General features: G+C 32.8%; 1 non-coding gene across 1 annotated transcript in view; it reads left to right on the top strand.

Annotated features, from left to right (window-relative positions):
* LOC105204773 overlaps positions 1-18927 on the top strand; it is a 43575-nt gene extending 24648 nt beyond the window's left edge. The window contains exons 9-16 of the transcript XR_005576174.1: positions 7180-8207; positions 9120-9376; positions 10225-10918; positions 13176-14004; positions 14459-14934; positions 15819-16073; positions 16185-16436; positions 18832-18927. This is a non-coding gene — a transcript (fatty acid synthase). The remainder of the gene's footprint in view (positions 1-7179; positions 8208-9119; positions 9377-10224; positions 10919-13175; positions 14005-14458; positions 14935-15818; positions 16074-16184; positions 16437-18831) is intronic.
* The last annotated feature ends 2534 nt before the right edge of the window (positions 18928-21461 follow it).

Here is a 21461-nt window from a genome sequence, read left to right as displayed (position 1 = left end):
TTTTATTTTTTTATAAGCAAAATAAAGCTTATTTTATTACGAATTCAACGGTATATGATAAAGTTACGATACAACATTCCCATTTTCCAAAAATAATTAAAAACCTCTCTATACGCACGGTACGCGCACCCGTCCACGCGTTCGTGCGCTACGGAAGTGACTCCCTCCGATTTCGACGTGTCTTTAATATGTTGTACAGATTAAAATAAGGAACACGTATTTTTTACACGTGTCCTAATACATTTTTAAGGGTGAGACACCCCTTTGAAGAAAATCGGGTATTTTCTTTCGAAGCGTGTATCGTCGAAACTATAAGAGATAAAGAAAAATGTTCTCAATGAAAGTTGAATGCATGTTTTTCTCGCATAAGATGACAAAAACATTTCGAGGACAGTCTGTGTCTAACATGAAAACGCAGACATTGAAAAAAACATTTACTATAAAATAAAACGAAACTACACTAAAGAATAACAACAATTACGGTGTTGTAAGACATTAATTTCTTGTTTAGAAAATAATATGTAATTAATATAAGTTAAACATTTATTTACTGGTCTACATGATTCGACTAGAACATTTGTTCTCTTCAACATTTTATAAATAAGGAGACTTGGATTACAAAAAATTATTACTTACACATTCCATACCTTCACTATCTAACGCCAGCTCATCAACTAACAACAAGAGAACTAACATAAAACTAATTAAAAAATTAGTTAGAAATTTCATCTTTTATACAGCATTTATACAATTCAATTAAAGTGTTTATTAAATTCGATTAGTGTAGAAATATGCATAACCACGCTACTGGCGCGTGCACTTGGGTCATTTCCTTACATACCTAACTCTTGAATCTATACATGTCAATACTGCCAAGACGTAAACATTCTATTTCAAGATAGGAAATAACCCAAAGTGCACGCACCAGTTGCGTGGTTATGCATATTTCTACACTAATGGAATTTAATAAACACTTTAATTGAATTGTATAAATGCAGTATAAAAAATGAAATTTCTAACTAATTTTTTAATTAGTTTTATGTTAGTTCTCTTGTTGTTAGTTGATGAGTTGGCGTTAGATAGTGAAGGTATGGAATGTGTAAGTAATAATTTTTTGTAATCCAAGTCTCCTTGTTTATAAAATGTTGAAGAGAACAAATGTTCTAGTCGAATCATGTAGACCAGTAAATAAATGTTTAATTTATATTAATTACATATTATTTTCTAAACAAGAAATTAATATCTTACAACACCGTAATTGTTGTTATTCTTTAGTGTAGTGTCGTTTTATTTTGTAGTAAATGTTTTTCTCAATGTCTGCGTTTTCATGTTAGACACAGACTGTCCTCGAAATGTTTTTGTTATCTTATGCGAGAAAAACATGTATTCAACTTTCATTGAGAACATTTTTCTTTATCTCTTATAGTTTCGACGATACACGCTTCGAAAGAAAAAACCCGATTTTCTTCAAAAGGGTGTTTCACCCTTAAAAATGTATTAGGACACGTGTAAAAAATACGTGTTCCTTATTTTAATCTGTACAACATATTAAAGGCACGTCGAAATCGGAGAGAGTAACTTCCGTAGCGTACGAACGCGCGGACTGGTGCGCGTACCGTGCGTATAGAGAGGTTTTTAATTATTTTTGGAAAATGGGAATGTTGTATCGTAACTTTATCATATACCGTTGAATTTGTAATAAAATAAGCTTTATTTTGCTTATAAAAAAAATAAAAATTTAAAAAAAAATAGGTAAGTGGTGGGGGAAAGTATTAAAAAAAATTTTTTAAAAAAATTTTTTTCCCGCTATTATAAATTACTCTTCGAGCCATTCAACTTTTATTTGAAACATTTTTTTCTATCTCTTATAGTTTCGACGGCATACGCTTCGAAAGAAAAAAACCGATTTTCTTCAAAGGGGTGTTTCACCCCCTTAAAGTGCGTATGGGCACGTATAAAAAAATACGTGTCCTTTATTTTTATCTGTACTACAACATATTAAAAACTCGTTTTAATCTGAGGCGGACACTTCCCTGTGTTTCCTTGTTAGTTAACATTACTGGCCAATTTAGCAATACTAAATTGGCCGATACTTTTTTGGCCTTAGTATGTCCTTAGTAATCTTTAGTATATAATAATGCTCCGCACTTGAGTACAAACCCATTGGGACTCTGTTGAAACAGAAGCGTCCGCATGGCGTAATAAACGTAGTGATAAGGTGGCAACATTGACATAAAAATATTTGATAGTATTTTTTACTTGCATCCAAGTGCGAGAACCATTGATCTCCTCTTAATCGAGTGGGATTTTCCTCCATGCTAGGCATAATATGGCGGTTTTGTACAATGCCCTTGTTAATTTCTGTGTAGTCTACACAAATTCGTCCTTTTTATTAAATTTCAGTACAGCAACTATCGCCACCATTCCGTTGGTTCAAAAACTCGCCGAATGACTCCTATTTTTTTCAACCGCTTCAATTCTTCTTTTACCTTTTCTACTAAGTGCAGCGGGATTCTGCGAGGCGCTAGAACTGCATGTGGCTTGATATTATTTTTGAGACAAATATGATATGGCTTACTTTTTTTGAAACATCCTAGCCCTCGAACCACCTGCACAAATTCACTTTCGGGATCAATGTTCACTTCATTGATAATGATGTCTTTCCTTCCAGTCTAACATGCCCAATGCCTTTATGGCAGGACAACCAAGTAACGGTTGAATTAGTTGCATGTTCTCTTTTACAACGTACACCTGATCAATGATTGCTTCTTTTTTCCACTTAATTTTTGCTTGCACCACACCCAACACTTTGAGCGGTATAGAGTCTCCTACTCGCAATTCTTTTCGTACTTTTGTTAATGTTGTATCTTCTAAATATCGCTTGTGAGCTTTTTACTTACTACAGTAACGTCAGCTCTTGTATCTATTTTAATAGTAATTTTTGTTCCATTGATGCTTATATAGACTAGCCACGGAGGTTCAGAATACGCTGTCTTTAATTCTTCTGACGTTTGTCGATGCGTATCTGTGATCCTTTGTCAGTTACACTACCACTCTTCTTTTTATTTATAATTATTCATAGCTCGCACACCGTCTAAGTAGAGATCTTCCTTTTCATTGTCTTCTTCTTTTTCATTGTTGGCCTTCTTTATTTCGTGCACGACTTTTTTTGCACATTGCTGCCCAGTGTCCTTTTTTCTTACACTTATGGCATTCAAACTCCTTAGCTGGGCACGAGAAAAAAGCATGTTGCGGTGTTACGCCGCACCAGTTGCAGCACTTCATCTTTGCTGTTCTTTATTTGGTTTGTTGTCGTGGCATACCATATGACTGGTGTTAATCACGACCTTTTCGTAGACTCTATCTGTAGATTCTAACTGTGGACTCTATCGAGATTACTTGACGCCTGCGCTCCTCTCAAGACTGCTGGTTTCTGATTTCTTCCTTCGTTCATACCTTTGTGTTTGCTTATTCCAACGTAAGGTCAGGATCATACTGTAATGTTTCTGACAGTATCTGGTCTCGAATATCTGCTACAACACAGTCTCTAATAAGTTCGTCTTTTAATGCAGCAAAATTACATGTCTCTGCCAACAGATAGAGATCCGCAATGAAATCTTTTACTGTTTCTTTTTTCTGCTATACGCGCCTATTAAATCGTGCTCTTTCTAGAACTATGTTTACTCGAGCCCTGAAATGTTCTTCCAATTTTCTCTTTATTACGTTATAACTTTTAGCTTCTCCGTCGTTGGCTGTTTAAGCTGTTATCGTTTAGATAACAGAATGTCTTCTGCTTGCGGCCCCATTAAGTACACAAATTGATTGGCTTGTGTCTCTTCAGGCTGACTTAACAAACCGCTTCTTTGTAGGTAACGCTTCTATTTGGTGGACCATCGTTGCTATTCTTCGGAATTCAAAAGCTAAAATTCGGTGGCGGAGGTAATTGCGCAATTGTTGCCATGCACTGAGAGAGTCCTTGACTGCCCTCGTTGTCTTCCAACATCGTGCTTGCTTAACCTCACTTTTACGTTCTTGCACTTGCTGCGTTGCACCTTTTATTATTATGCCTCAAATTACTTTTAATGTGTTTTTTACCACGCTGCCATCATGTTGTGGTATTAGGTCTCCATAAATGATGTCTCGTGTGCTTTAATTAAGTGCTTTATTAAGTACGAACACATACGTGTTATGAGCCTTGAGTGTGAGGGCGCGCGCGCGCGCGCGTGTGTGTGTGTGTGTGTGTGTCGGTAACGACTAGATTGCTGCCATCTTTAATGGCTCTTTCAGCCTCGAGCAACACTATACGATAATTAATTAAACATTAAGTTGATTTAATTGTTACTTAGTTTCACAAAAAAGGTATATTTTATCCATGTCAACCATTCAAATATTAAACCAAGATTTAAACAAATTTAATATATAGTTATACATATCGGACTAAATATTTTAGTTTCTTAACCAATTTTTATAAAAATTATGTGCCTACAATGCTTTAAAAAATAAAGGTTAAAAATAAAATAGAAAAGAGTAGAAATGATCGAGCATAATTTGTATTATTTGTTAACATTATTACTTGATTGTTTAAAAAATTACGAGGTTTCAGCAATCAGCAAAGTCGCAAATTTCATCTAATTTCTCAAAGAATTAATCATATTTCTTATCTCTTTAATACGTATTGGCGCCTCTACATTATTATGATTACTAATTAAAGTATTCACCAGAACTAATTGTCAATTATTCAATTATTTACCAATACTTAATTATTCCTAATACATAAGTATTGATCAACTTCTAATGACCTCAATTTCTAATTATTAGTTTCTAATATTTAGTATTTACAAAAATTAACAGTTGATACTTACCTTCATCAATATTTACGTATTCACCAATACTTACTTTCAATACTCACAATCAGTATTACAACTTAAATACTAACAAGGGACATGTCACAAGTGGCCGGCGCCGATTTGATTCCGCTTGAAATATGTGTTAAACCAAAAATTTTAGAGACTTGTATTTTTTTATATGTGCAAAATCTCAGGGTGCAAAATTTTAGGGTGTAAAATCCTTTTGAAGAAGAACGAAATTTCTCTTTCAGGGCGAATATCATAGAAAGTATAAGAGAAAAAAAATTTTTTTAACAAAAGTTACACGGTTTAAAAAGTGCTCTAAAGTTGTAAAAAAAAATAATTTTTTAAAATTTTCTTTAACAAAATACTTCCACAACCCAGTTTTTTTCATATTAAAAAAATTTTTTTTCAGCCAATTAAGATTATTTTAAAGATTATTTTTTTTCAAATTCAACCATATACAGGTATTGAAAAAAGGGTCACATATTTCGATAGCAGGTAGTGTTGGTCAAAACAAGAAGAAAGGTCTAATTAACATAGGTCCTAAGACTAACATTTTCACAGATACAAGCTATTCTGTTATTTGAGCTTTTTGTCATTTTCTTATCAGTTGTGTCATCTTTAGAATATAATTAACAAAAGAGTAGGCTCATAGTATCTATTGCAAACCAAACGTAAATATCAAGAGAAAGAATTAAAATTAGAATGCCTGATTTGAAAGAGTGCGTGATTCTCTTAGACGTAGGGCTGAAACATACGTGAGAGTGAATGGCAATCACACAGAGCAACTCCACTAATGCCAAGTCAGCATTAAAATTTTTTGTTTTTCTTTTAAAAAAAGTTTTTATTATGTTATCGTACACTTAGATTTTTTACTTTAATTTTTTTATGGAAGATAAATAATTACATTTCATATTAAAATAAAAATTGTTTTTTTATTTCTCTGTGTTTATTTTTTATTTTTTAGGGCATCTAGCAGAAAAACATCCTCATTGTACCCTACTTTCCCCTACTCCTTTGTTCATTACATTCTAAAAATGACACGACTAATAAGAAAATGACAAAAGATATTAGTCTTGGGACTCATGTTAATTAGACATTATTTTCTTGTTTTAATCGATACTACCTTCTATCACAATATGTGACCCTTTTCTTTCAACACCCTGTGTAATAAAAGTCTCTTACAATATACCATTTTTGAGAATTAATTATAAACGCCTCTGCACACACACACACACACACACACGCACACGCACACGCACACACACACACACATAAGAGATGTAAATCTGACCGTGCAACCTCTACGTGGTATATCTCGGATAACGCTAATGCTGGTAGTATTGTAACTTTCAAGCCTTATAGCTCGGAAAGTATTTATTTGAAAGTAATTTATTTATACCGTTTTGGAAAGCTCTTAGAATAAGCTACAAGAATATGTAATGAAAAATAGTAGTTTCAATTTAAGACATTGAAGGTGACCTTTGTGTGAACTTTAAATGACTATGCAAGGTCAATGACCCCTTTGAAACCATGCAACTTTTGTCTGAAACATTTTCTTGTAAAATGCAAGGGAATGGAAATATTTGGCATAATATATTTATTAAAATGGGACATTCTGTATATGTACATATACGTACACTAACCCTACTATTTCTTTTAAATTTAATTTTTTCTACGAATAGAAGTTAAAGACAATTTTATTACAAATCCATTCTTTTATAATATAATTATTACATAAAATTAAATTCAAAGTAATTACTCACACATATGAGATAGTGTATACGGAGACCTTTATAATTAATTCTCAAAAATAGTTTTTTGTAAGATACTTTTATTATATATGGTTCGATTTAGAAAAAGATAACCTTTAATTTGGTTGAAAAAAATTTTTTTAATTTAAAAAAACGTTGAGTGGTGGGGATATTTAGTTAAACAAAAGAGTATTTTATTAAGCAAAACAAAAAAAATTGTCTTCTTTACAACTTTAAAGTATTTTTTAAACCGTATAACTTTTGTTGAAAATGTTTTCTTTTATCTCTTATACTTTCAACGATATCCCCCCCAAAAGAAAAATACTGTTTTTTTTTCAAAGGCGTGTTTCACTCCCTAAACATGAGACTCCGTCCATATAAAAAAATACGGGTCTCTTTAATTTTCGTGTTTAACAACATATTTCCAAGAATCATAACGGCGCCGGACCTTCGTGACAGTTCCATTGTAAGTATTGAGCATCAATATTAATTTTCCGTAAGAGATAAATGTAACAGAATACGATTGTATAATATTACATTTGTACGACAAATCAATTTTATTTAATACGTTGCAGAATTTCCTGTTCGTTATTATAAATCATTGGACGCTGTAATATCCGGAGGAATACAAATTTTTGGTACCGCAACTACTCCTATAATTCGCCGACAGAAAGCAGTTAATGTCGTTCTTGAAGAATACAAGTTTATTGCTCATCATGATTTAGAAACTATGTCGTTACGCGATGCAATAAGAACGTCGATACATATTGCACTCGAATGTTGTAATATAATAAATATAAAAATAATTGAATATATCGATGATAATGATAAAATAACATTAGAAGACCTAAATTATCCAATTGTTGATGATGTATTAAGTGATTTACCTCAGATTCGACATCATACTAAGTTAGTAACAAATCATGGAAGATTCAAAAATATCTCTTTGTCAAACAACGTTTCTACAACAGAGATTACTAAATTGTCAAAAGACGAAAACTGTTTAATGATCATTGGTTATGATATTTTGACTAAAAATAACAAGAAATTATATAGACAATTATTGTCTCTATTAATGTCGCAAGGTTTTCTACTTACTTTGGAGAAATCCGATTCAATCTATGATTATTCATGCCTAAAAACATATGGATTGGATATTATACTGAAAAAACAAGTAAATGAAAAGACACTTTTATTGCTAAGAAAAACACAAAATATTGCTATAAAACAGTACCAGATTGTACACGTAAATAATTACGAATTTACATGGATAGATAAACTGAAATCAATCATGAATGTGGAACATCAGACTACTGTAAATACAAGAATAATACTTGTCGCAGAAAAAGATTTTGAATGCGGATTACTAGGCCTTGTTAATTGTTTACGAAAGGAACCGGGTGGTGAAGTAATCAGATGTGTATTTATTCAAGATGATAAAGTGCCAGCCTTTTCTTTGCATGAGCTATTGTACGCGAATCAACTGCAGTTGGACCTACCTATCAATATTATACGTTCCAATAACGTTTGGGGATCCTACAGGCATTTTTCATTGCCGTCGTTAGAACCAAAACTTGTACAACATGCTTTCGTTCAACAGAAGGTGCGTCAAAAGTTTTATTATAAACTTTATTATAGGTAAACATTTATACACAACTAATTAGAGAATGAGTTTTATTCAGTCAAAGGTGGATCTTACAATTAGTGCTTAATATTCCTTGTATGATTTTATCTACATCTGCAACTTTATTAAACTGCAAATAAATTTTTTAGCTAATTGTAAGACGACCGTCCTGCAATGTAGGGAGATATATACATATTCTATCTATAGCCAAAGTAAAATTTTTCACAGCAAATTCTTTACAAGGATTTAGGTTGGAGGTTTTTATTGTAGCCTCAATGTTATGGATGCTCATTAGCACAATTAATATAAAATTGATTTATATTATTAATTTAACTTTCGGTGTAGATATATTTTTAAAATCTTACAACTCTTCTTTAAGTAATATTTATTATAATTTATTGTATTACTTGCTTCAAAACATAATATTTTTTCGCTATATCTGTTGGTTTCCCTTTCTCTAATGTTCGGCATTTAAAAATTGATAAATTACCTGAAGATTTGTTATTAGTTTTTTTGTTAAATTTAGTATTTTAAAAGGAAATAATGCAAATTTTTTAATTACATTCGCCATTGTTTTCAATAACATTAAACCATCTTTTGGAAATTTTATAAATTTTATTTCGGAAAAATGTTATGTCTTTGAATATGATAAAGTCCAGTTATTTTTTAATCTCATTCACTGAATAGAAATGTGTGTCAGAAATGTTTGCAGAAATATTGCAATAGGAATGTTTAAAAAAAAAAGATCTCATAGACATTGTCAATACGATTGAAAAATTGAAACGTCTTTGCAATATAACTGAAATCTTTTGATATTATGATTTTTACATTCCGGTCAATGATTTCTTATTGTAATTACTTATTGTAAATATTTATATTTCTTTATAACAGGTGCGAGGGGATTTGAGTACTTTATATTGGGTGCAAAGAAATATATCTTCTCGTATTAAGAATGAAGACCTCACTAATGTAATTTATGCGTCTCTAAATTTTAGAGATATTATGTTGGCTACTGGTAAAATCCAATTTACAGAATCATTTGTCCAACGATTTTTCCACCAAAACGATGCATCATGTGATTTAATTGGCATGGAATTTGTTGGATTTGACATGCATGGACAAAGAGTAATGGGATTGTGCTCATATGGGTAAAATAATTGTTTTTATAAATATATAATTAATAAAAAATAACTATTTACATTTAGTAGTATCAATTTAATATTTAATTTCAAATATATTAGATTAAATTTTATATTAAGGAAACAAATACAGAGTTCGAAAATGATTACACTTTTTGTGGGCTGATAGAATCAAACTGAGCAGGAAAGTCATCTGCCATTTTACAAAATGTCTACTAATTAATGAAATATTACTCATTAAAAATCATTGTTTAGTTTAATCTATCGCCAAATATAAGTGCATGGAAAAATAAGATCGTCTGGCGACAGAGGCGCGCGGAAATTGTTTATTACAAGCGGTTTATTACGTAGCCTCAATTTGAAAGTTAACTTGAGTGTTAAGTTGAATAGGATTAATATTCATGATGTTAGAAACCATTTGAAGCAGCTTTTATGAATAAGTGGCAATTTTATTGTTTATTTATTTTTTGTGTATGCACGTGTGTGTTTGTGTGTGTGTTTGTGTGTGTGTTTGTGAGTGTGTGCGTGTGTGTGTGTGTGCGTGCGTGTGTGTGTGTGTGCGTGCGTGTGTGTGTGTGAGTGATTTAAGAACGAATTGGACTCTAACATCGTGAACATTGGCCATTATACTAAAGTATAAGTAACAATAAGTAACAATTTTTATAACAATTTTTATAATAATACATCTTATAGTGTATTATGTTACTAACAATTAATAAAACATTATAATAAATATATCATTATTGATAACATTATTAATTTTTGTTTTCTTAAACACTCAAATTTTGAATGTTTCGTAAGGTAAAGTAAGTTTTACGCAAAACAAAATTATACATTTTCTAAAAATTTATTTTTAGTGGATTGGCAAACACTTGTGTGGCCGATAAATATCTCAGTTGGAATGTACCCGACAATTGGACAATGGAAGACGCAGCAACGGTTCCGTGTGTATATAGTACGTGCTATTATGCATTGTATTTTAAGGGTAAAATGAAAAAGAAAGACAAAGTGTTGATCCATTCTGGAACAGGAGGTATTGGTCAGGCTGCGATTCATCTTGCACTTTATGAAGGTTGCGAAATATTCACGACAGTTGGTACTAAAGAAAAACGACAGTTTATAAGAGAAACGTTTCCTTCTATTCCTGAAGATCATATAGGAAACTCTCGAAATACAAGCTTCGAAGAAATGATTATGCAGTGTACAGGAGGTCGCGGAGTGGATATTGTATTGAATTCTTTAGCCGAAGAGAAATTACAAGCATCTGTTCGCTGCTTAGCAAATGGTGGACGTTTTCTAGAAATAGGAAAATATGATATGCTTTCCAATAATTTATTAAACGTACATGCTTTTTCCAAAGGCATAAGTTTTTATGGAATTTTATTAGATAAGTTATTGACTGTGGACTCAGAACAAAAGATAAAACTGTGGAAGAAAATAACAACAGATTTAAAAATGAATGTTATTAAACCACTGTGTAGAAAAGTCTTTAAACGAAACGAGATAGAAACTGCCTTTAGATACATGGCTACTGGAAAACATATCGGCAAGGTATGATTTTTTTTTAATTTATAAGGTGTGTGTGTACATGTATGCATGTGGAAGACTTAGGCAACTTTAAAAAGTCATAATTTTTGTTCCACTTAATAATATATTCAACAAAGCTTTGTTTAAATTTTTCAAAATTTAGTATCATAGAATTGTGGCTGAATAAACAACATAGCCAAAAAATGATCTAATATGAAATTAGAGGATAGAAAGGGATTATATATCATTTAGTTTTTTTAAATAACTCAGTAAAAGTTAAAAAACGACACAATTCTTATCAGCACCAGTTTATTTGTGTATAGAGTTCTAATATTCACCTTATAAGTAAAAGTTTATTGGGTAGAACAAACGTAATTTACAATTTACTAAAAAGGAAAAAAAGGAAGCGTGTGCTCTTTTCTCATGCCCTTTGTCACAGAGCGAAAGATTAAAACTGTATGGGTCTCGTAGATATATTAGGAGTACTAATTGAAAACCACCGTTTTCCAGTAGATGGCGCCAGCAGTAAATGCTGGCGCCAAACGTTAGATCAAAAATTTGAAATGTAAGGTTGGGCATCTGGCAACAATTCCTTATCATTGCAGTTGTGAATTTTTATCGGCGTTATATATTTTTTTGTGATCGAAAATGTCGAAATTTGTGCCCAATAAGCGTCATTTGCGGGAAGTTTTGCTTTTTGCCTTCAATTCGAAAAAATCTGCGGCTGAGGCGCGTCGAATGATTGTAAAAACTTATGGTGAGGCTTCCATTAGTGAAAGAACGTGTCGAGAATGGTTCCAACGCTTCAAAAGTGGTGATTTCGGCGTAGAAGACAAGGAGCGTCCCGGACAGGAGAAAAAGTTTGAAGACGCACAATTGGAAACATTACTGAATGAAGATTTATCTCAAACGCAACAGGAGCTTGCAGATTCATTGGGCGTGACTCAACAAGCTATTTCACATCGTTTGAAAACCATGGGAATGATCCAAAACATGGACACTGGGTGCCATACGAATTAAAGCCGAGAGATGTCGAACGGCGTTTTTTCGCGTGCGAACAGCTGCTCCAACGGCAAAAACGGAAGGGTTTTCTGCATCGTATTGTAACCGGCGATGAAAAGTGGATCCATTATGATAATCCAAAGCGAAAAAAATCGTGGGGCTACCGCGGCCATGCATCAACATCGACGGCCAAGCCAAACATCCATGGCTCGAAGCTCATGCTGTGTATTTGGTGGGACCAGCTCGGCGTGATTTATTATGAGCTGTTGCAACCGGGTGAAACCATCACAGGAGCTCGCTACCGAACACAACTAATGCGTTTGAGCCGAACATTGCAGGAAAAACGGCCACAATACGAGCAAAGACACGAAAAAGTGATGTTGCTGCACGACAACGCTCGGCCACATGTTGCTCAGGTCGTTAAAACCTATCTGGAAACATTGAAATGGGACGTCTTACCTCATCCGCCGTATTCTCCTGACATCGCCCCTTCAGATTACCACTTGTTCCGATCAATGGCGCATGGCCTGGCTGAGCAGCACTTCCATTATTACGAAGAGGCCAAAAACTGGGTCGATTCGTGGATCGCCACAAAAGACGAGCAGTTTTTTCGACGCGGGATTCGTATGCTGCCCAAAAGGTGAGAGAAAGTAGTGGCCAGCGATGGACAATACCTTCAAGAATAAGTATGTAACCATTTTTCAACAATCAATCCTCAAATTTTGACAAAAAACGGCGGTTTTCAATTTGTACTCCTAATATATATTATGTTTAAAGATTAATAGAACTTGTTTCATCAAAACATTGTACATTACAAATAGTAGTCGATTTAGATATATCATTGTTTTCATTTCTAAGAGTTTGATTGAAAACTTCAATCACCTGTATTTAAGATATACGCAAGTATTTAGTAAGCATTAGTTTTTAATAAACATTCCCAGTTAGAAATGATAATAAAATTATAATCTTAATGCTATAAGAAGCATGTATAATATCCTCGCTTCCCGGAAAAACTGTAGTATTACTATTCCTGCTTCAAGTCCGATGAATATGCGGCGCGCAGTTCAAATAGGCTAGAGTCAGTAAAAATTAAAAACCTTTATTCGGCACCAAGAACCGCTGTGACAGACATAGGCCTTCTATTTTCGTGTTTTATAAAAATAATAATAAATAATTAGTAAAATACAAAACAATATTAATAAGAAAGTAAAAGAAAAATAAGATTGACTCTATATTATTTCGATTTATAGCGATAATTTTATATTAATTAAATGTTTAGATAATAATAAAAATTCATGAAGACGATCAGACCTTGGATACTCCTCTGTCCGCTTACCCACAATATTACTGCTTGGATTATAAATGTTACATTATTTTGGGTGGACTGGGCGGTTTTGGTTTAGAGTTAGCAAACTGGTTGATTCTTAGAGGTGCAAAAAATTTGATATTGACATCACGATCTGGGATAAGAACCGGTTATCAACAATCAAGAATAAAGTTGTGGCAATCTTATGGTGTAAATGTACAGATTATTACAGTCAATGATACTTTAAAACATGAAGATTGTGAATATATATTAAAATTGGCTGAAGGAATAGGGCCAGTGGATGCCATATTTAATCTTGCAGTTGTGCTTAAAGATTGTGTATTCGAGAATCAGTCACTGCAATCGTTTGAGGATTCATTCAAATCAAAAGCATGGATGACGAAGAAAATGGACGAATTGTCGAGAACGATTTGTCCCCAACTTCGACATTTTGTCGTGTTTTCTTCCGTTTCGTGTGGGCGAGGAAATGCGGGCCAAACAAATTATGGAATGGCTAATTCCGTAATGGAGAGAATCTGTGAAAAAAGAATGAAAGAAGGATTACACGGTTTAGCAATACAATGGGGTGCTATTGGTGATGTGGGACTCGTCGCAGATATGCAAGAGGACAACAAAGAGCGTATTATTGGAGGTACATTACAACAAGGAATATCTTCTTGCTTGGATACATTAAACACATTCTTGCTGCAAGATCGAGCTGTTGTAAGCAGTATGGTTGTTGCTAAAAAAACAAGTATTGGCGGATCAATGAATATTTACGAAACAATTGCTCATATTATGGGTAAGTAAACTTCTAAGACAATGTCCTAGCTTAAATAACCAAAAGTGATATAGCGTGCTAAACAGCATAAAGTTGATTGTTAGCCAACTATCAACCGGGATAAGAAGTCTAAAGTTAATTTTAAAGTTACACTAAAATTTGCATATAATGATTTTCTGATTTAAATTTTAAAGTTTCAGAAAAAGTAATAAGGCAGTTTCCTAATATATTCTATTATTTGAGCATTTGAAAGTTATCTATACTCCTTTAACCTATTCTTCTCAAAAATTACTTAATGAAATCTACACTTTACTGTATAAATTTTATTTTTGTTACTTTTATTATATTTATCATACCTCTATTAGGTAATTCTTTTAATCTTTTATATCAAGTATCTAAATTCTAAAGAGCTATTTTAAAAATTTAAATAATGTAACATACAATTTACTAAAATATCTTTCTTAATTTGCAATAGGATTGAAAAATTTAAACACAGTGGCGCATAACACATCACTAGCTGAACTGGGTATGGATTCGATGATGGCAGTAGAAGTTAAACAAATATTAGAGAAAGAGTTTGATATTTTCTTGACAACACAGGATATTAGAAATCTTAATTTCGATAAAATTAGACAAATGACATATACAACCAAAAAAGAAAACACGCATGACACAAATAAAATTAGTACGACTGTTTCGGAAGGTGTAAACATGATATTTCGAATGATTAACAATTCAGACTTGGTTCCAGAAATTCTTGTAGAACTTGATACAAAAAAAGAAGTTGATAAAGGCAATGTATATTTCTTACCAGGAATTGAAGGATGTTCAAGCATATTTAATTCAATAGCATCAGGAATTAAATATTCGGCAATCTGTTTGCAACACAATGTACTTAATATTCCGAACCAAAGTCATTCAGTGACTAATTCAGCTGCTTATTTACTGCCTGTATGTAATTTTTAATTATTTTAAATGTTTTATATTTTAATTAAATAATTCGTATATGTGTGTACTGTATGAATAATATATATTATAATAATTATGATATACAATAATTATATCCATAGCTTCAGGACAAAAGAGTAAAAAATTTTGTCATTAATTATTTCAGAAGTTACTTAAAGAAAATGTATTACTTAATTAAAGATTATCTATACTTATGTAGCAACAACAGAATAAGTGATACTTTAATTTTTTTAGTGTAATGTATACGTGGGCTGTTAAAAAAATACATAACTTTTATAATATCAGGCCAACATGACCTATGTTCCTTATTGCTAATAATAAATACATGTTGCTTAAGGTCAACAGTTTCACAAATGCCAATAAGAGTCGACACAGGATAAACGTGTGTGAAATCCAATTTATTAATTGAAGTAATTAACAAACATTTCGACCCTCGTTTAGGTTATCTTCAGTGTCTGCAATTATTTAATAAGAAAAAAGAAAGTACTAAAGTCGCAAAATTAGAAATGGTGCTTCGTCAAAATTTGACAATCAGACAAATGAAAACAAGTCAAGTAATGTGTATCCACATCAAAGATCGTCGCTCCAATTAATAAATTGGATTTCACACACGTCCATCCTACGTCGGCTCTCATTGGCATTTGTGAAACTGTTGACCTCAAGCAACATGTATTTATTGTTAACAATGTTACATTGTATTAATGCTAAGAGCCTAAACAGTGTCACTAGAATATATAATTAAGTTATTATTGGTGCGCTAATTCGAAAGTTCTAGAACGTTTTGGACGGATTACGTATACAGTATATGACGTAGCATTTTGATTCGTGAATTACGGAATATCCTATGTTTATATTTGTATTTTCAGTACATATTGGAAAAAATCAAAAATCAAAAAGACTTTCTAATAGTGGGATATTCGTTTGGATCCTTAATTGCTATCGAATTAGCGAGACTATTAGAGGCTAAGAATTTTTCAGGACGCTTAATACTTATAGACGGAGCTCCTGACCAATTGAAATTTTGGATCGACCAATATTTGTTTTCTACTTCTCAACAGAAGTTACAAAATATTATATTAATTAATTTGATGGATATATATAATACGGTTGACAAAGAAGCGGTTTGTAAATTATAAAATCATTATAATTTTTTATTATAAAAATTGTTTATATGAAAATAATATTATATAAAATAAATAAACTGAAAAGGTATATATCAATTATTTTTACAGTTTTCATTAGAGCTGGATAAATGTGATACTTGGGAGGAGAAGCTAGAAGTATTTCATGCTTACTTTCCTGAGGAATTAAATATATTAACCACAAAAAATCAGAAACTCACATGTTTAACAATTTATGATCATATAATCGCTATACAGAATTATAATGTGACTTTATTACCTCGCCTTAAATCATCTATAACCTTATTGAAACCAACGCTTGCAATTACTTGTTTTGCTGAAGAGGATTATGGTTTACATAAGGTAAATCAAATTTAAATATTGTAGAACTTTTCTCTTGGGATAGTCGAAGTACATTGCTCAAAATTTTGGTGTCAACTCTCGTTACTCTTATTCTTTTTATATACGTATTGTACACACACACACACGCGCGCGCTCACGCACACACACACGCACGCACGCACACATCTACAGGGTAAGGAAAAAATCAGTATTCTTGAAAAATTCGCGAAATATAAGTTTTATAGAAAAATGTTTCAGACAAAAGTTGTAGGTTTTGAAAAGATCTATTAAAAACTTGCCAAAACATTATAATAAAGTTATAATAAAGTTCATTTTTATTTAGTATTTTTTGTATTGTAATGCTTGAATGTTATTAGTATTATCCAATGTACAGTCGTGAGCTAAAAGGTTGCAACACATTTTCTTTGATGTCATCAATCGGCAAACGTAATTAGCTGGATTTACAGGTAAGAATAAATTACGTTCGCTGTTTGATAAGCAAGTCTACATTCCAAAAACCATCGAAGAAAATGTGTTGCAACCTTTTAGCTCACGACCATACAGTTGGGTGTCCTATCGAGTTACACCTCTTTTGTATTGTTTGTGTAAATCCAATACAAAAGAAATATAAATCAGATCGGGCAATTTTCATGCGGTACACCTTAAGTAATGCTAATGCAATGATACTGTAAGTTCCAAATGTTTCATAACTCAAAAATTATTTAACGAAAGTAAACTTCTTTACTGTGTATTGGAAAACACTCAAATTAAACTATAAAAATGTGTAATAAAATTTAGACGGTTTTATTTTAAAAATTCAATATGATCTTGTTCTGACTTTGATGGTGCCCTCCAAGGCCAAACTGATGATATTAAGAAATGGATGTTTTTACACGCTACAACTTTTGTTTCAAACATTTTTTGATAAAACGTTTTCCGAATTTTTCAAAAGTGTGGTATATCGAGTCACTCGGTATATGGAGTTTAGCTTTCACGTGACGACGTGCGCTTAGAGAGAGATAGAGTACCGTAACCATGTTGCGCTATGAGCCACGCTCGTAAACCCTAACGTAATTATCTCTTTGTCAATATAAATAAAGACTTTTATTCCGTGCTATTAATACTTTTTCATAAGTTATCTAACTTTTCACTTTGACACGACAAGAAGTATCTATTTTTTTTTACCTTATTTATATTGTTTTATTAAGGTATACAGTGTGTTGCATTGATGCCAGGGGTACCGATTTCAGGGACAACATTTTTTTCTTGGTTATTTTTACGTTCCTGACCGAATGCTGCGGTGATCGTTAACGCAGCATTTGGTCATAAACGTGAAAATAATTAAGAAAGAAACGTGGTCCCTAAAATTGAACCTCAGGCATCAATGCAATGCACTATACACGCATAGAATTTGATTCTGTCCATGAGAAAATTTTTAAAAGTTATCACTTTCTACATACTCGCAGTTTATGATTAATGTAACGACTAGAGCTTATTGGTCGTTACGTTAATCATAAACTGTAAGTATGTAGAAAGATAGCGACTTCTTAGTTTGGAAAATTTCCCCATGGACAGAATCAAATTCCATGGGTGTACATACAAGATAGACCAAAAATCTTGAAAAATAGAATAACTCATTATAAAAAAAATTACTTTGTACAAAAGTTGTAAGATTTTAATGTGGCATGTCACATTACAATTTTGAATGCATTAAGGTTACGTAAAAATCACTTTGAATATTGTACATAGTAACTGCTATTTTTGATTACATATTCTTGTAACTAACTTCGAGAGCTTTTCAAAATATGTAGTATAATAAAGTTTCTTTTATTTAGTACTTTCCGAGTTACTGTCGGATTTACAGTTCTTGTATGTGCGTAAGTGCTTGCGTGTGTGCGTGTACGTGTGACAGAGATAAGACTTCGCGGTTCGTCACATCCACAGTACTTAATGACTCTAAATCCTTTTGTGTGCATGCATACACAAATATTTAGAGTCATTAGTTTTGTACACTGTAAGCATTCAAATTTTCAGTGTTTTTTTAGAAAAAAATTGTAATGTGCTATTTGAAATCCCACAACTTTTGTGTAATACAAACTGTGTAAATGAAGAACTAAATAAAAAGTATCAATATGAAACATCATCCGCGGAATCAAACTTTTAATTGCCTGTGTTAAAACGATATTTTTTAATAAAACATTATTCTCAAAAATGCTTTTTTATAAGATATTTGACTGTATCCAGACTTTTGGACCACCCTGTATGTAAAACCATAAAATGATAGACTTCCAGTGAATTCGTTCCACTTTTTTCATAGTTACTATAATGGTTTTTATTAAGTAAACTTCTATAGTTTTGATTTTTCAAGTAAGATTCTAACATTTAATAATAACTTCATAAGAAATATTAATTTCAGATTACCGAAGGTAAAGTGCAAATTCAGTACGTGGAAGGTACTCATATCACAATAATGGACAACAATAAAATTATATCAGTTATTAACGAAGCATAGTTGGAACAATGATATTTTTACTCTATTTTAATACATATTTATATACATATATACATACATACATACATACATATATATATATATATATATATATATATATATTTTAGTATATATCCCCATGGTTATATTTTATATTATAAACCAATAAAAAAAGGTAAAGGTTAATTAAGTTAAAAGTTAAATGATTTCAACTTATCTTAATTACCTTTTAGACATTCAATTTTATTTAATTACATTTTATCGATAACTATTAACTGTCAATTTAATTTTCTTGAAGTTAAATATGTCACAAAGAAAGGCTAGCTTATAGTAAAGCCAAGAACATTTTTGCATAATGCATAAATCATAATGCATAAAAAAATTTATCAATTAGAGTGTTACGTCCAGCCTCAAGGGAAAGGTAGGAAGGGTAGACTACTTGAGGTACAAGTAAGGCGAGAGGGACGCAACAAATGCTTAAACTCGTACTGATCGGACGTACGGCACGAGGACATACGCACTTTATTGACTCAGAAGTAAGTCAACGTGTGAAGACACGTTTTAACACCTCTTCAGAAGTCGTGCGATCGTCGGCCCTGTTTTGAATCTCTTTAACTCGGGATCGGGCCTTGAGTGATCTTTTTAGCCAGGAGGAAAAGGAACGAGATGGGTTTAAGAAATCAAAGTACCTTTAAAATTAAAAGTTAACATATATTCTTGTAATTATTTGGAAATGGATACATTACATAATTAGTTATTATTATTAAAAACTCGAACAAATGTTTGGAAAATAACATAAAGAAAAAATTATGAATACTTAACTAGAAAGTTAAAATTAGTATACATTATCATTAATTAGTATAAATAATTAATGTAATTAATATCGCAAGAGGAGATGGAGCTGATTTATTTTAAAAATATTTGAAAAATTACATCAAATTTATTTGACTATACCTATTGATGTTTGTGGAAATAATTGTAGAAGAGTGTGTGCTCTGCGGGAGAGGAGCGGTCATGGTCAGGAGGGGTGTTTACTTCTTTAAGAATTCCACGCTGGGCGTGGAATTCGTGGTTGAAGAAGGAGCAAAGACTTCCTTCAAGAATTCTACACTAGACGCAGAATTCGTGGGGAAAGGAGGGGAGGAGATTTCTTCTACCAGTTCCACGCTGGACGTAGAACTCGAGGGGGAAGGAGGGTCCTCGAAATCTAACGGGACCGGGGAGTAAGAAATACTCGAGATGGAAAGCGGAGGAGTGTTGGGATAAATTCGGTACGTAAGCTGGGAAGAAATTGAAGGGGCCGGAGAGGGTGGCGGAGGAGGAGTTGCGTTCTTGGTTAATTAGAGAGGAGGACAAAGAAAAATCAAATGGGGGCGTTTCTAAAAAAATCGCCCATCCTGGAAGCGGTTCCTTATTTCGGTTTACGCGCCTCCCTGTTAGCAAGATTGCCCAAAGTAACTTGAGGAGTCTGACTTGGCGTAGTTTAAGAGGTGATCCCCGCGGTGGCGACTGGATCGCGACTTTCTTGGAATGTACACTTTGCCTACTGATAATAACGATTACTAAATTAGAGAAATTTGGCAAGATGTTAAGAAATAAATAACTTACTTGTTGATTGTTGATGAAAGAGGAAAAACAAGAGACGGCGAGAATTCCTTGGACTGGCTCTCATGTGTAGCTCGGAAGCGTTAGGCTGCTAATTGGTAGCGGTGGTGCGGCTGAAGATATGCGCGTAGTTGTTTGGAGCACAGATTTTAGATAACTCGAGCTTAAGTCGGTTTTAAAATATTTGGCACAGCTTCGACTCTAACTTCAAGGAACCAAATGATGATGAGTGTTAGGAAGTTGGACATTTTATAGGACTTGAAAAGAAGGGCGTAGTAAGTCGAGCGGGTGGAATGGAGATTTTATTGGTAGGAGATTTGGGATTGTTATAAACTTTATAGTTTTTCTTTAGACTCGACTTGTCGTTGGCTAGTTCGTTAATGAACCTTGGTAATCATCCTCCAGGATGATCTATCATTGGTTAGTTCTCCATCTTCTCTCAAGTTTCCTCAATTCTAAGTGGGGCGAGTTGTGGGATCGCCCAATTGTTCGAGGGCTTTCTTATCGATAGTTTTTCCTTTTCCGAGGGTTTACAATCCCGATATCTCGTGTCATTTATTGTTTTTAGGGTTTGTTGTTTGTGTCGCGACGTCCACGGGAGCAAACAGAACTATCTTCATAAATTTTAGTTTATAGTTTGTTATTTTCCTTGACCAATGTTCCGACTCTGAGCTATTTTCTACTCGGCGCCAGGTTAAGATAAACTTGAATTTTTTCTTTTGAATCCTGGCTTTTCCCGTTCTTACGACGCGAATATTGTTCCCGATTGCGTTGGGACTCGTGCGTTTGAACAGGTAAGTTAAAGTCGTAAATTATAATTTCGACACTTTCTTTTCGGTATTTGCTTCAAATGTGTCTCCCGTCGGTCCCTTGTCTTTAAATAATTTCTACGGGTCCTGTTTGTCTTCACGTTGCGTCAGGATAAACACGTTTGTTCCATATATTTAATT

This window comes from Solenopsis invicta, chromosome 13, assembly GCF_016802725.1.
Source record: "Solenopsis invicta isolate M01_SB chromosome 13, UNIL_Sinv_3.0, whole genome shotgun sequence".
Taxonomy (NCBI): domain Eukaryota; kingdom Metazoa; phylum Arthropoda; class Insecta; order Hymenoptera; family Formicidae; genus Solenopsis; species Solenopsis invicta.
The sequence above is the reverse complement of the archived record's forward strand: the minus strand, read 5'-3'. Positions and strand labels throughout refer to the sequence as shown.